Source organism: Schistocerca nitens, chromosome 4, assembly GCF_023898315.1.
Source record: "Schistocerca nitens isolate TAMUIC-IGC-003100 chromosome 4, iqSchNite1.1, whole genome shotgun sequence".
Lineage (NCBI taxonomy): Eukaryota > Metazoa > Arthropoda > Insecta > Orthoptera > Acrididae > Schistocerca > Schistocerca nitens.
Window position 1 is genome coordinate 942,823,799 of NC_064617.1, and position 16,644 is coordinate 942,840,442.

Genomic DNA, 16,644 nt, shown 5'->3' on the forward strand with positions numbered 1-16,644 from the left:
ATAAGCCGCACCTTAATTTTGAAGCAATTTTTTTTAAAAAAAAAGGTAACAATTGTACCAATTTTATTACTAGTATGCAAAGAAAGACAAAAAATTCCTTTCTTTTTTTTTAAAAAAAAAGAAAAAAAGAACGGACTGACCTTCAAAATCCCTGAGAATCGTCATCTTCTAGTTGTGGTCATTTTGCATTGAGTCCTCTATTTACTCATTTAGGCGTCCCTATTTTCTTCAGTTCTTCTTTCCTAGCCCGCCAATCGCGAATGGATCCTTCTGTTGGCGGAGGGCTGAAACACGGCTCAGCTGCTCTGTTTCCATCTTCTTCTGCATATGCTATTACTAACAATTTACAGCACGCTTCACATTAGCACCTTTCCTTTTTTTTTCGTTACGGAACTAGTTACAAACAAAAATATTGTACTGTTACCAATAACACAAATCACTTTCAATTCAAGTTCACAGCACCGTAGACTGCAATGACGCCTCATGGGCTAGACAGTGTTCTGGGTTTGTGACGGCGGGCGGGAAGGAGACAGTGTTAGCAAGTTCTTGAATCCACGCAACTCATGTTCGTCGCATCGGTGCACTGCCGCTGCCAGTTGAATCCAATGTTGTCAGATAGAGATAGGTTTCCTGCGGCATCGAAAATATAGCCACTTTTAAGACTGTAGGAAATTTTAAATCAAACTCTGGACATTTTTATATTAATTTTTAATATAAGACGCACCTGAATTTTGGAGGCAATTTTTCGAAGAAAAAAGGGCATCAGAAGTACATAAAACACGGAAAGTATCGGTTGAGAAAGGACTTCCCGCGTTACTGAGACCGTGTGAGCAGCTACGTCGACTTGATCCTCCCCGTTGATCCGCCGGCATTCCCTCGCGGTCTTCAGATCCGGGAGGCGCGGCGGCTGTGCTCCTCGAATGGGCTACCGGCAAAGGGCTCGATACAATCAGCGGTCGCTTTCATGGACGAGACTGTTCAACTGCTCTCCAGGATCTGCTTACCCGGCTTCTGCCAGGAGAACAGTAAAAACAAGTCTATATTTTTAAAGGGTCTTGGTGCTTCAAAACCGATATCCAACGGTTTCTTTCCTTTGATATAAAGCCCAAAAAAATTGTTTCCGACATGTTCCCCGAAGGATTCGATGTCGCTATTTCGTTTCACTTATAGGGGAAATAACTTTTTAAGTTCTTCTCTATAACTCCATGAGGTTAATATTCGTAGTTATGGTGACCCACAGCGTTCTATAACGTAACTCGTCTGGCATAGGAAGGTAAAATAAACTTCTTTCATTTCCGTCAATGACGACAAAACTTTCGGTCCTTATGGATTATTTATAACGAATTTCACTAGCGAATATATGTACTCTGATAGTGCAGTTAAAATACCTAACTCCTTCAACAGGTGCCTACATGGCATCCTTGGGTGAACGCCACTAATTATTCGCAAACGGCTCTGAGCACTATGGGACTTAACATCGGTGATCATCAGCCCCTAGAACTTAGAACTACTTAAACTAACTAACCTAAGGACATCACACACATCCATGCCCGAGGCAGGATTCGAACCTGCGACCGTAGCCGTCGCGCGGTTCCAGACAGAAGCACCTAGAACCGCTCGGTCACTCCGGCCGGCAATTATTCTAACTGCTCTCTTTTTTGCTATCAATACTTTATGTCTAAGTGGTGAGTTACCCCAGAAAACTATTCCATAAGACATTAATGAGTGGAAATATTGCAAAGTACGTTAGGAGGATGATCTGTTTATTACCAAGACTAGCGATTATACGAAGAGCGAAAGAAGCTGAACTTAATTGTTTGAAAAGCTCAGTAATAATCTTCTTCCAGTTCAAGTTGTAGTCAATGTGAACACGCAAAAATTTGGATAAATGTACACTGTCAACTGAGCCGCTGGTGGTCATGGATGGCGCCTTAAAGGCTGTACGATACGTGAATGCCATCCTCCGACCGATAGTGCAACCATATCGGCAGCATAATGGCGAGGCATTCGTCCATATCGTGCGCTTCTTGTGAAATACTCCCTTCAGGATAACGACATCGCTCGACTAAAGAGGCCAACATGTTCTACAGACATGAACCCTATCGAATATGCCTGAGATACATTGAAAGGGCTGTTTATGGATGACGTGACCCACCAACCATTCTGAGGGATCTACGCCGAATCGTCGTTGAGGAATGGGACATTCTGGACCAACAATGTCATGATGAACTTGTGGATAGTATGCCACGACGAATACAGGCATGTAGCAATACAAGAGGACGTGCTACTGGGTATTAGATGTACCGGTGTGTACAGCAATCTGGACGATTACCTCTGAATGTCTCGCTATGTGGTGCTACAACATGCGATGTGTGGTTTTAATGAGCAATAAAAGGAGCGGAATGATTATGTTGATTTCTATTCCAATTTTCTGTACAGGTTCCTGAACTCTCGGAACCGGGTTTATGCAAAACATTTTTTTTATGTGTGTGTATGCCAACTGTCAATATTGTACTATACACATTGTTTTTCTAAAAAGATTTGGAACTTTTTATTGCAGTATTCCTTGTTCTCAGTCACCATTCGTGTGTCCCCCAAAAGAAGTCGAGCCCGCGCATCATCAGCGCATGCACGAGAGCCGTCTATAGGCAAGCTGTTCTTTCTAGCCATCAGTACGACACAGCACGAGGCCGCGTCCCCTGTTCGTGATTTACGGACGGAAGAAGTGCGGTTTACAGGTTCTGCTTTTTCGTCAATAGTTGTTTACTTGACGGGTTTGGTCTAGGTAGAACATGCCTCCATCTTGTGGCAACCACTTCTTGGTTTTTGTTGGTAGACACAAATTACGTCGTAATAGTTTTTTTTATTTACTTTCGCCTTAGCAATGGATCACTATGGTATAATCTGTTAGGACCCATCCGGCTGTTTTATTTTATGACATACCGTCTTTTAGTGGTGTTTTGTTCTGACGGACAACGGATGTCGGGTACGAAGTTCCGAGATTTTTAGCTCTAATGTATTAGTTATATGAGTATAAATATTTTAATATTCTCATGTAAAAGTTCTTAGCAGCTTTTTAAATTTTTTAAATCTTAAAATAATTTTAGAAAATTCATCGTATCAGTGTATGTCTCAGGGTTGTTTTTCCTTTTGGATTTATTGTTACACAGATGTTCACATGAAGATGTAGTTTTTAGTGCCACGAAACCGGATGTGATCTAAAAATAAAGGACTAAATGCAGCCCAAGTGGTTCTTAATACCGGAAATGACTACTGATAGCTGTGATTGCCCTGACTTCAAGGTTGTCTTATTGGATAAATTGACATATAGACAAACCGAAAGTTAAATCGAGGACGTACTGATCGATTTCAATTCTAGTTAAAATTAAGAAAAAGAAATGTACATGGAATGGAGGGAGAAACTTTTGTTGCAAGAGAAAGTCTGACAATGTAAATTGGACTAAGATGTTTCCGGGAAATGTGGAACAGAAAACAGAGATCGGTAGATGAATTAACAATGTAGTCATATAACAAAATCTTTCTGGACTACTAACAATGTCGCCTTGCAGATTTTGTGGAACATTAGGAGAAACATCATCTGACAATGTGAGCTTCCCCATAACAGGGGAAGAGGGATAATACTTCCCAGCACATCACTGATGCTCAACATATTGATGGGTTTGATAGAGAAAAATTAGTCAAGATGATACAAGTTTTCAGCAGTGCTCCTGACATTGTGTGTTTACTGGGCACTAGAACATTCACAGAATATTATTGCAACTACTTAGCTTAATATCATATTTAAAAAAAAAAGATTTCCCAAGTTTCAGAATAACAAAATCATTTGTTAGGAAAAGTATATATCGCCATCTTTCCTCATAGTGTGGATACGTTAATGAACGGGATCGAAGAAGATGCCAAACTAAGACAACGAGTTATTTTAACAATAAACGGCGGTGCTGTAAGCTTTGCTGACTTTGAAAACGAGTTAAAAACACTTGGTGACTAAGAAGGGGTAAAAAATTGATAATGTACCAACAGTATTGAACTGTCAGTGACAGTTTCTTTACTCCAATATATGTAGAAACCAATTACTCAATCTGGAGTGAAACTTACTGAAATATACGCCTCTCTTTTCCTCTAATTTTCCTTCACCATCTTTCATCACTTATCATCTCAGAGATGACAGAGAAATCGTATGAACCATAGTTTGCTTCGCTCCACTCTTATTTCGTATGTTCAGTTCTAGTGAAGTGTAGAAATTTCAGTATCCGAACTTTTAAAGTATAACGCACTAAAAATGACAACAATTTAAATAAGAAAATGCCATGTTAACAGACATCGCCATTTTTAAGTCAGACGACGTTCTGTCAGATCAGCTTATCGGAAAATAAAAATTATACTTAAGTTTGATGAGATTCGAGTGCTTCGTGAATATCAAATAAAGAAACTTAACTATATCTGCTCAACAAACGCTGTGGTTACGAAGTGGTGCCAAACACACGCATGCAGTGTGCCACAACACTATACGAACTATGTGAACAACAGCATTTGGGCTCTACACACTTGGCTAGCTGCTAGATGTCTATCGTAATGCAGGCAGAGGTAATCCATTCAGCATCATTTTCGGGGGTTATGAATTTAATCATTTTGCTTTTTTCGCTATCTTACCCAACTTCTCCCTATTCCGCAGGATGTAATTAAGTTGACGCGTTTATAAAACATACAAAGAAACAGTTTGTGTACAACCTATGTGGGACTATTTTAGTTGAAAATAGAGAATATTATAAATATTATACGACAATGAAGTCATTACTGGCCATTAATTTTTAACCCATGTTGTTGGTGTTGTGGTCTTCAGTCCTGAGACTGGTTTGATGCAGCTGTCCGTGCTACTCTATCCTGTGCAAGCCTCTTCGTCTCCCAGTACCTACTGCAACCCACATCCTTCTGAATCTGCTTAGTGTATTCATCTCTTGGTCTCCCTCTACGAATTTTACCCTCCACGCTGCCCTCCAGTACTAAATTGGTGATCCCTTGATGCCTCAGAACATGTCCTAACAACCGATCCCTTCTTCTAGTCAAGTTGTGCCACAATCTCCTCTTCTCCCCAATTCTATTCAATACCTCCTCATTAGTTATGTGATCTACCCACCTAATCTTCAGCATCTTCTATTCTCTTTTTGTCTAAACTATTTATTGTCCATGTTTCACTTCCATACATGGCTACACTCCATACAAATACTTTCAGAAACGACTTCCTGACATTTAAATCAATGCTCGATGTTAACAAATTTCTCTTCTTCTGAAACGCTTCCTTGCCATTGCCAGTCTACATTTTATATCCTCTCTATTTCGACCATCATCAGTTATTTTGCTCCCCAAATAGCAAAACTCCTTTACTACTTTAAGTGTCTCAGCTCCTAATCTAATTCCCGCAGCATCACCCGACTTATTTCGACCACATTCCATTATCCTCGATTTGATTTTGTTGATGTTCATCTTATATCCTCCTTTCAAGACATGTTATTCAGTATTAATGAAAGAAGTAAATGGACATTTAAAGGAAAATTGACATTTTAAGGAAACACGTAAAGAATACACAATCCTTCTGTAGGAAAACATGGAAGAATCAAAAGTGTAATGCGAAGTTGGACAAGAGAAAAACCCTCAAACATTGAAGTGTCACAGATATACGAATGCAAACGTGAGCAAGACCCAGAAGCCGAATTGATTTAATTACTTAAAACATGCTTGTACTGAAACAAAGAATTATTAGAAATAACAATCCTGTTAGGAGTGGAGATAAACTGCAGAGATTTCAAAGCCTGGAACCTGTGGTACAAGTTTTTGACGACATTTTATATAACAGACGCTCTGAAATAAAGGGCATGTTTCACGTAAGGGCATTAAAGTTACTGAAAAAGTGTTGCTTCTAAGAAAACCGTGAAGGAAATTCCGGAGAAGCAGAATATTTCACATACAAGAAAATTTTGTACCTACCAGTTTTTGTACGAACTTCAAAAACACTGTATTCAACATATTTTACTAGTTGCATTGATGTCACCACTTCCTATCCAACTGGCTCAGCCAGTACACATCTCCAAAACTACGAGTTAAGTGTCTACGCTGTGTTAAACGTACTCGCACACCCACGACTGAGCAACGACAACTGTGTCATTACACGGGGGCTTGGTAATACAGGATGTGTATAAATTAATATACGGGTTTTAACACATTATAATATTTATTACATTAAATTTAGCCGGCCGCTGTGGCCGAGCGGTTCTAGGCGCTTCAGTCCGGAACCACGTGGCTGCTACGGTCGCAGGTTCGAATCCTGCCTCGGGCATGGATGTGTGTGATGTCCTTAGGTTAGTTACGTTTAAGTAGATGTAAGTCTAGGGGACTGATGACCTAAGATGTTAAGTCCCTTAGTACGTAGAGCCATTTAAACCATTTGAACATTAAACTTACAGTTATAAATGATATGTCAAATGAAAGAGCAACTGTGTTGCTTCATAATAGTTACTGACTAGTAGACTTGAAGGGCCAGCGTAAGAATCAATTACTGAGCACATTTGGAAATAACAATGTTTATAACTTCATGTGTACATAGTCAATAGTGTTTCTTGTATCGTGTTGTGACTAAAATATTCAGTCTTGATCTGAGTCTACTGTTAGATAAGTTTCTGGGTCCCTTTGTCAATAGTTGAGCCAAATTTAAATTTCATATCAACATAACAGTACTCAAGAAGTACAAGTTGTGAATTACAGGAGGCAAGTAACTGGAATTATTCAAACTGTACTAGATCCGGGTATTACATGCCCTATTTGAGATAAATAGTACAGAGAAATGAATGATCCTTCAGAATACAAATACTAATTAGTACAAAGGATATAATTACCTGAAAAACATTTCAATAACAGTATTTTCAAATAATTGAACTGACAAAAGAACCTCAAGTCCAAGTTAGCAGTGCTCCACCATAAGTGAATCATCTACTTGTAATGATCATTACTTGCTGCTTTATTACACAGACAGTAAGTGCTCTTGCGAGCCGGTAGTTGACAAAACGTTTTAACATTCCTTCTAAGCTATTCATGCCAAACCACCGGTATATTGCTTGCTAAATTGTACTACTGTCTCGTATCCCATAAGCAAAAATAATATTTTACAATCAAGTAAAGTAAGTACTAATAGTTAACTTTCTTTATGAACAGAGCGAATAATTGGTACAAATTTGCCTCATTAGGCTGGCGACCGTGTTCTTTCTACGTCATTACAGCTTAATTTATAATTTCTACATCTACATCTACATGACTACTCTGCAATTCACATTTAAGTGCTTGGCAGAGGGTTCATTGAACCACAATCATACTATCTCTCTACCATTCCACTCCCGAACAGCTCGCGGGAAAAACGAACACCAAAACCTTTCTGTTCGAGCTCTGATTTCTCTTATTTTATTTTGATGATCATTCCTACCTATGTAGGTTGGGCTCAACAAAATATTTTCACATACGGAAGAAAAAGTTGGTGGCTGAAATTTCGTAAATAGATCTTGCCGCGACGAAAAACGTCTTTGCTGTAATGACTTCCATCCCAATTCGCTTATCATATCTGCCACACTCTCTCCCCTACTACGTGATAATACAAAACGAGCTGCCCTTTTTTGTACCCTTTCGATGTCCTCCGTCAATCCCACCTGGTAAGGATCCCACACCGTGCAGCAATATTCTAACAGAGGACGAACGAGTGTAGTGTAAGGTGTCTATTTAGTGGACTTGTTGCATCTTCTAAGTGTCCTGCCAATGAAACGCAACCTTTGGCTCGGCTTCCCCACAATATTATCTATGTGGTTTTTCCAACTGAAGTTGTTCGTAATTTTAACACCCAGGTACTTAGTTGAATTGACAGCCTTGAGAATTGTACTATTTATCGAGTAATCGAATTCCAACGGATTTCTTTTGGAACTCGTGTGGATCACCTCACACTTTTCGTTATTTAGCGTCAATTGCCACCTGCCACACCATACAACAATCTTTGCTAAATCGCTTTGCAACTGATACTGGTCTTCGGATGACCTTACTAGACGGTAAATTACAGCATCATCTGCGAACAACCTAAGAGAACTGCTCAGATTGTCACCCAGGTCATTTATATAGATCAGGAACAGCAGAGGTCCCAGGACGCTTCCCTGGGGAACACCTGATATCACTTCAGTTTTACTCGATGAACTTATAGAATCTTGGTTCTAATCCCCTTTGTGCTACTATTGTTTCCTTTCAATATTAATCTTTTGAAAAACGAAAAATTTCCGATAACTTATTCACAACACACAGTCACGGTCAAAGTTAAATCCTTGCACACGAGTAACATTATCGGTGTATTGTTGGTTTAGTACTAGGCGGTAGTGTTATATTTGGCTTTTGCCCTTGACAGGACTATTATTGATGTTAGGGAAGAACCACTATAGAGAGTCCGCTAGTAAAAATACCTTACTTCTCGATGTTACTGCTAAAGATTATTATTATTTCTCTTTCCTGTCTCAGACGTTATTATTATTATTATTATTATTATTATTATTTTATCTTCTGGCTCGTTTGATGTGGCCCGCCACGAATACTTCTCCCGCGTCAAAATTTTCATCTCAGAGTAGCTATTGCAATCTACGTCCTCAATTATTTGCTGGATGTATTCCAATCTCTGTCTTCCTCTACAGCTATTATGCTCTACAGCTTCCTCTACTGTCGTGGAATGTATTCGGTGATGTCTTAACTAATGTCCTATGATCCTGTCCGTTCTTCTTGTCAGTGTTTTCCGTATAATTTCCTCACCGATTCTGCGGAGAACCTCATTCCTTACTTTATCAGTCCACCTAACATTCTTCTGTAGCACCACATCTTATCTCATGTGCTTCGATTCTCCTCTGTTCCGGTTTTCCCACAACCTATGTTTCAGTACCTTAGAACGCTGTGTTCCAAAAGTACAGTCTCAGAAATTTCTCCCTGAAATTGAGGTCTATATCCGATTTTCAGTACACTTCTGCTGTAAACGAATGCCTGTGACAGTCTGCTTTTTATTTCTTCCTTGCTCTGTCCATGTGTTACTTCGCTGCCTAGATAGCAGAGTTCCGGGACAGCAAAGTCGTCAGCGGCTCTTGTCATTGAAATCCTCTCACCTTGAATTCTAATCCCAGTCTTCAACCTTTCTTTTATTTCCTTTATTACTTCTTCGATGTATAGAACGGTAGGAGCGGAAGACAACATAGTTGTATTATACCATTTTTAATCAGAGCACTTTATTCTTTGTTATCCACTCTTATTGTTCTCTCTTTGTTGTTGTGCATTTTATATATTTTTATATATTACTCATTTTTCCCTGTAGCTTACACCTAATTTTTTCAGTCTCGAACATCTAGCATCAGTTCACAAGGGCGAAACCTTTTTGCAGGTGGACGGATCTTGTGAACGTGTCTTGATTTTTCTTCAGTCTTGCTTCCACTGTCACCCGCAACGTCAGTACTGCCTCGCTAGTGCCTTCACTTTTCTTAAAGCCACATTGATCGTCACTGAACAGATCCTCAGTTTTGTTTTCCGTTGTGCTGTATGTTACAGTGAGGTGACAGAAGTCCCATCATAGTGTTGGACCTCATTTTGCGTGGCGCAGTGCAGCAGCTCAATGCAACATGGAGTCAGTAAGTCGGAAATATTGAGACAAGCTGCCTCTATAGCTGTTCATAACTGCAAAAGCGGTGGCGGTGCATGATTTTGTGCACGAACTCACTTCTCTATTATGTCCCGTAAATATTCGATGGGATTTATGTCTGGAGCTCTCGGGGGCCAAATCACTAACTCGAATTGTCCAGAATGTTTTTCAAATCAGTCGCGAACACTTGTGACCCGGTGACAAGGTGCTTTGTCATTTATAAAAATTCCATCGTTTAATGGCTGAAAATGGTCTTCAGGTAGCCGAACGTCCGTGGTTTTGTGGGGTGTGTACCACGCTCGTACCCTACCATCGACTCTTACCAACTGGAAGTGAGACTCATCTCACCAGGTCTTGGTTTTCTACTCGTCTTGGGTCCCACTAATGTGGTCAGGGCTCAAGAGAGACGATGTCGTGGTGTAGGAAAGATACTCGCGTTGGCCGTCTGCTGCCACAGCCCATTGACACCGTATTTCACCATATTGTACCAACAGATGCGTTCGTCGTAGGTCCCATACTGCCACGGTTACTCCACGCAGTGTTGCTTGTCTGTTACCACTCACAACTCTATCCAAACGCCGCTGCTCTCGGTCGTTAAGTGAAGACCGTCGGCCACTCCGTTGTCCGTGGTGGGATGTATTGGCTAAAATTTCGAATTCTCGAAACATTGACACTGCGGATCTCGGAACACTGAAGTCCCTAATGATTTCCGAAATGGAATGTTCTTTATGTCTAGCTCCAACTATCATTCTGTGTTCAAAGTGTGTTAACTCCCAACGAGGGGCCATAATCCTGTCAGAAACCGTTTCACACGAATCACCTGAAAATAGTTGACAGCTCCGCCCATGCACTGTCCTTCCTCTTGTACCTTGTGTACGCGATACTGCCGCCATATATTACCCCATGACTTGTCACCTCAGTTTATTTTTGCCGGCATCTTGGCTGCATTATCTGTGAAGCTGAATGTGCAATAATTCTCGCACTTGTCAGTTCTTGCTGTTTCGGAACTGTGCGGATGATGTCTTTTCTGGAAGTCTGATTGTATATCGCCGGTCTCATACATTCGACACGCCAACGCGAGTAGTCCTTTGGTTGGAACTTCCTCCAACAATTTAAGAAATTCTAATGTAATGTTATAAATCCCTTCTACCTTGTTTGATCTTATGTCTTCCAAAGCTCTTTTAAATTCTGATTCTAATACTGGACCTCCTATCTCTTTCCTGTCGACTCCTGTTTCTTCTTCTACGAGTACCACGTCATTAACCTTCGATGTACTTTTCCACTTTTCAGCTCTTCCTCGTAACAGTGGAATTGCCGCCCTTATTTTCAGTTTCATTGAAGGTAAATCTGATCCCGGTTTGTAGTTGGAGCTGCTGAACTGAGATGCCCGTGCTCGCCTCTCACGCGACGCGCCTCGGCATGCTGTGTGCGCTGAGCAGACCTTCGTTCTATAGCAAAAAGGTACAAGGCGTGACGGGACGGAATAAGATCACGAGAAACCAGATCGGCTAAAAGAAGACTGTGGCAAATGAAGGAAATTACGGAACGGAACTGTTTACACTACAAGAAAAAAAGCCGTGAGCAAAAGCGGCACAAGAGAGAGAGAGAGAGAGAGAGAGAGAGAGAGAGAGGGAAAGGGCAGAGACGAGAAGCCGAGAACAAAATTTTCTTGTTGATACACGCGGGGGCTCTTTCACATGCTGTGTTTTCATACAAAAATAAAGATTCTAACGTGTACTGCTACAATTGTTTATTACAGTCAAGGTTGCGATTTATTATAGCTGCGGCGACCATTGTGGGATATCTACAGAGCTTTGCAATGAATGACTGAGCACCGTCTGAATCTTAATTTCTTTTATTAATGATTACCGGTTTCGCTCTGCCCAACATATCATCTTCAGGTTTAAGTTGGGAAAGGAACAGAAGAGGCAACAACATATATAATTATTTAAATAAATGTGACCGTTAATCTAAAACGTTTTTAAAAAAGAAAAAAAGTAATGAACCCCTTATAGATACTCCTGAAAATCTGTGATTGTGAATTTTTAATACCTATGAAAATACCCGTAAGATATGAAATGAAAAGCGTGGGCTGCATGCAATAGATAATAGTAAAGAGGCGAGCAATTCATGCATCATTTATGTATTTGATGAACCCCACATTTCAGGGCACTCTTTATGGCGTATACGGGGATAAGAGAAAATATTTTATACTTTTTAGTCCAATTAAAAAATGAGGTATATTCAAAATTCATTTTTATTTAAATTATTATTTCCTACTTTTTAGCCGAAACTGTGTGAAAGTTTTCAATCAATTTTAAACATTCTGATGAGATTACAACAGAGACATGTGGTAAATTTCAGGTTTACTTCAGTTCCTGTTAATCTGACTCAATATATTGATTCCTGCTACGCATATATCGCGAGAAGATCTTGAAGCTAAAAACTGTGGAGATTCCAGTTCACAAAGATGCTTACCGACAACCGTTTTTCCCGTGAATCACTCGCGATTGGAACAGGAAAAGGTGGAAATGGAGGTGGCACACAAAGTACCCTCCGGCACACACCAGGCAAGAAAACGAGTTGGCATGCACTACGTTTTGTATAACATGTTAATATTTTGTTCATGACACCTCGTAAGAAAGAAGAATTTTGTTTTAATAAGAAAACACTTAATGCAAGGAACGAAAAGTGGTAATGGGTCCGATTGCACAATCCAGACATTGTATGCTCACACAAAAATGTTCTGTGCTGCATGTGTCTCCGGTACTTATTATTATTCCATTTCTGAACGAAAAGCATATGTTGTTGTATTACCACCGCGCTCAGGGTGCGCGCATACGTAATCTTTTGTTCAAAGGGTGTATGACCAAAATCTGCACGCCTCATGATGACCCATAGTAGTTGTAACACGCCGTTTTGTGAGGTAGCCCTATGTAATGATATACTAGCATTATGAATAATACGCCTACGATTATTGGGTTTCTATAATCAGTGCAGAAACAAGGCTTGTCTTTGAATCCGGCCTTGGCGCTATGAATGATGATTGCGTCGGATGATGCGCAGATGTTTATTTAATGCGTTATTGTAGGTTTGGTACCAAAGGTTACACTAATAATGTAATTTGCGAAGCTGTAACTGTTTTACGTCTTTCGCCTTTTTTATTTTATACAGTATGTGGCTAACATGCAATAATGAATAGCATATTTTAGTTTTACCATTGACTCCCTGTATGCAAGTTAGTAATGCTTGATACTTCCCTGCTACAAAAACATAGATCTATATACAGGTGGACTCGCTATGTCGACCTTCCTGACTTTGCATGTTCCATTTGGACGCTACGCTATTATGTAAAAATTTGTTTACTTTTCCTGAAGTGTAAAACTGATATTTTCTTTCACATCCCACGTTATTTTGTAAGACAAAATTGTCAGCATTTTCCATAATGCAAATTCGATATAACTTTACTTTTAAAATATTACCAATAAACAGACAATCGTTGCGGCAGCACTGCAGAAAACTGATAGGCAGTCACATGCGGATGTGCATTTGTAAGAGGGCGACACCGGTGTCCTGTTGATGCTGTAGGTAGTATTTTTCAGTTTGGTTGTGTCAGTCAGCAGAAACGGTCGCATAAGCTAAGATCAATGAGGGTACTTGTTGCCCACTTTGCCGTGCCTCTTGGCACCTTGTTGTATGAATAATTACAGTTAATACGAAGGTATATCTATAAGCAAATGAGCGCCCATAATATGGATATACATACTGGTTGTACACACTATTGTAAGACAGGTACTCCGTAATTTTTAGGTATTTGGTTTACAAATGTGTGTGTGTGGGCCCGAAACCAGTGACCATTACAGCTGAATTTTGTATCAGTGCCACTGAGTCAGACGAAATAAAAAATTATTCAATTTCCTCAGATATCCATTAGTATCAAAAGCTTTGATTTGAAGAAAAGATTGCTGAGAAATTGCGTCTGGAGCACAGCATTATGTTGTTGTCTCTACTGTGCTCTTTAGTTCGAAGTCTCTTTTAATGCAGCTCTCCACGCTACTCTACTCTTTACAAGCCTCTTCAGCTCTGCATAACTACTGCAACTTAAATCATTTTCAACCAGGTAATTGTACTCTACAACTTCCACCCCCTGCTTTTTCCTCTATTACCATATTGTCGGTTCCTTGACGCCTAACAATGTCTCCCAACCACCAATGCCTTATTTTAGTCAAACTGTGTCGCTAAGTTCTTTTTTTCCCTAAGTCGCTTCAGTACCTTTCCATTAGTTACTAGATCTCTCCATATAAACATTCTTCTCTAGTAACACTTTCAAAAGGTCTGTTCTCTTCTAGTCTGAACTGTTTACTGACAATATTTCAACTCTGTTAAAAGCTACACAACAGAAACACATCCTCAGAAAAGACCTCTTAACAGTTAAATTTAAAACAATTTTCTCTTTTTTACAGATGCATTTCTTGATACTGTCGGTCTGCGTTTTATGCCTTGTCTACTTTGACCATCGTCACTTACTTTGCTGCCCGAATACCAAAACTGAACGAATGCTTTAAGTGTCACGTTTCCTCGTATTTCCAAAAATTCTAAAAAATAAACTTAAAAAGCCTTCAAAATGTGTTTTGAAAATGAATGAAAATTCTTCGTGGCCGCATTAGCTGTGTATAGGATCCTTTACTAGGAATGACTTAGTAAGGGAACGTGTTATAGCTAATGCAGCGTCGAAGAATTTTTGTTCATTTTCAGAAAGCTTTTTAAAGGATTTCGATATATTATTTTGGAGACCTTTTGAAAATTTTCTAACAGTAACAATGTATAATCAGAGCTGTGCTTGCCCTAACCACAAAATGGTCTATACTATATGGATCTCCAGATTTAATTCGACTATACTTCATCAACCTTCCAATCTTTGTATTCATTTAAAACTTTCTTCCAAGCCACGATTCATTTCGGCCAAGAACACTTGTTTTGCTTTTTATGGTATTCCTCTTAAGTCCTTCTTTTAAGACACTGCGGCGGCCGGTGTGGCCGAGCGGTTCTAGGCGCTTCAGGCTGGAACCGAGTGATCGCTACGGTCACAGGTTCGAATCCTGCCTCGGGCATGGATGTGTGTGATGTCCTTAGGGTAGTTAGGTTTAAGTAGTTCTAAGTTCTAGGCGACTGATGACCTCAGATGTTAAGTCACATAGTGCTCAGAGCCATTTTAAGACTCTGCCCACTACATTCAACACCTCTTTCAAGTCGTTTACTGTCTGACAGAATTACAATGTCAACTGCTTACTTAAGAGTTTTTATTTCTTCTCCCTGCAGTTTAGTCCCCTTTCAAAATATCTACTTCGATTCCATTGCTTGCTCAATATAGCCATTAAGTAACAATGGGGAAAGGCCTTCCCAACTAGTGATTCCTTCGTGCCCCTCTATTCATATAACAGCACAGCGACAGTTGACAATGCTATAAACAATACACACACACACCAGTAGCACACGTTTTTAAGAAATACACATTGTGATAGTGAAGTGTTTAGCTGAAGCGTGCTGGGAAGCCCCTAACACTGGATTTCATGGAGTACGCAGGACCATGAGTTACAATTCGATGGGAAAGCGTATGTGATAAAAAGATCCAAAGAAGTCGCAATTAGCGTGAAACAGCAATTTAACCTAATGAAACACGCTCTTCTGTTACTTACGCAACAATAAGAGACAACGGAAAGTCTGTGAGAATCACTTTTATTTTAAAGTTAATGCATACACCAAACGCAAATTATAATTTACTGTGGATACTTCTTAAGTAAGAAGAGGCGAAATGCACAGGCGTATGGCATAAAAAAATAACCCTTCATTTAGTTGCTCCGACGGACCATATCTCCAAAAAATGGTTCAAATTGCTCTAAGCACTATGGGACTTAACATCTGAGGTCATCTGTCCCCTAGACTTAGAACTACTTAAACCTAACTAACCTAAGGATATCACACACATCCATGCCCGAGGCAGGATTCGAACCTGCGACCGTAGCAGCAGCGCGGTTCCGGACTGAAGCGCCACATCTCCAAGAAGATGCCAATAAACAACAAATGCACCAATCTCGAAGAGCCAGATGGAGTTTATGAAGTTCTCATTTACATATATTATGTTGTTGTTGTTGTGGTCCTCAGTCCCGAGACTGGTTTGATGCAGCTCTCTACAGTAAAGCTGCATGCCCTCGGGAAAATTTACGGCCGTAGTTTCCCCTTGCTTTCAGCCGTTCGCAGTACCAGCACAGCAAGGCTGTTTTGGTTAGTGTTACAAGGCCAGATCAGTCAATCATCCAGACTGTAGCCCCTGCAACTACTGAAAAGGCCGCTGCCCCTCTTCAGGAACCACACGTTTGTCTGGCCTCTCAACAGATATATTATGAACAGTAATAATCTTATCACACTCTCTTTGATTTTACTAGAAGTTTTTTTCTGTCCGTTAGGAATGACATCTTAGATTCTATATGCTACAAGCTCTTCAGTTAAGAAACAAAGCCGATCTGTTATTGTGTATGTTCGTACTTTGTCCATTAGGTGACAACGCGGAAATGTGTCTTACACAACATGTATGTCAAGGGACATGGCATCCACCTGGTCGTCGCTACCTACTGCCGTCTCGTGGACGAACTGACCGGGCTGGGATTAAGAAAATGTTGTTTCTAGAATCCTTGGTGATTTCAGCGGGTTCCATAGTTCTACAACAGATCGACGTTAGTGATACGAGCCTAGAGTTCTGTGCGTCGGTTCTACGATCCTTCTTGAAAACGGGAGTGTTTAAGTAGGCTGTTTAGTTTTTTACGTTGGTAACGCCAAGTAGCGCTCTATATGAAAATCACTGACTGTGCTGTGTGCAGCATGTGGCTGGTTTGCATTGTTGGAATTTGCTATTGTGTGTTGGGCAGTTGGCTGTT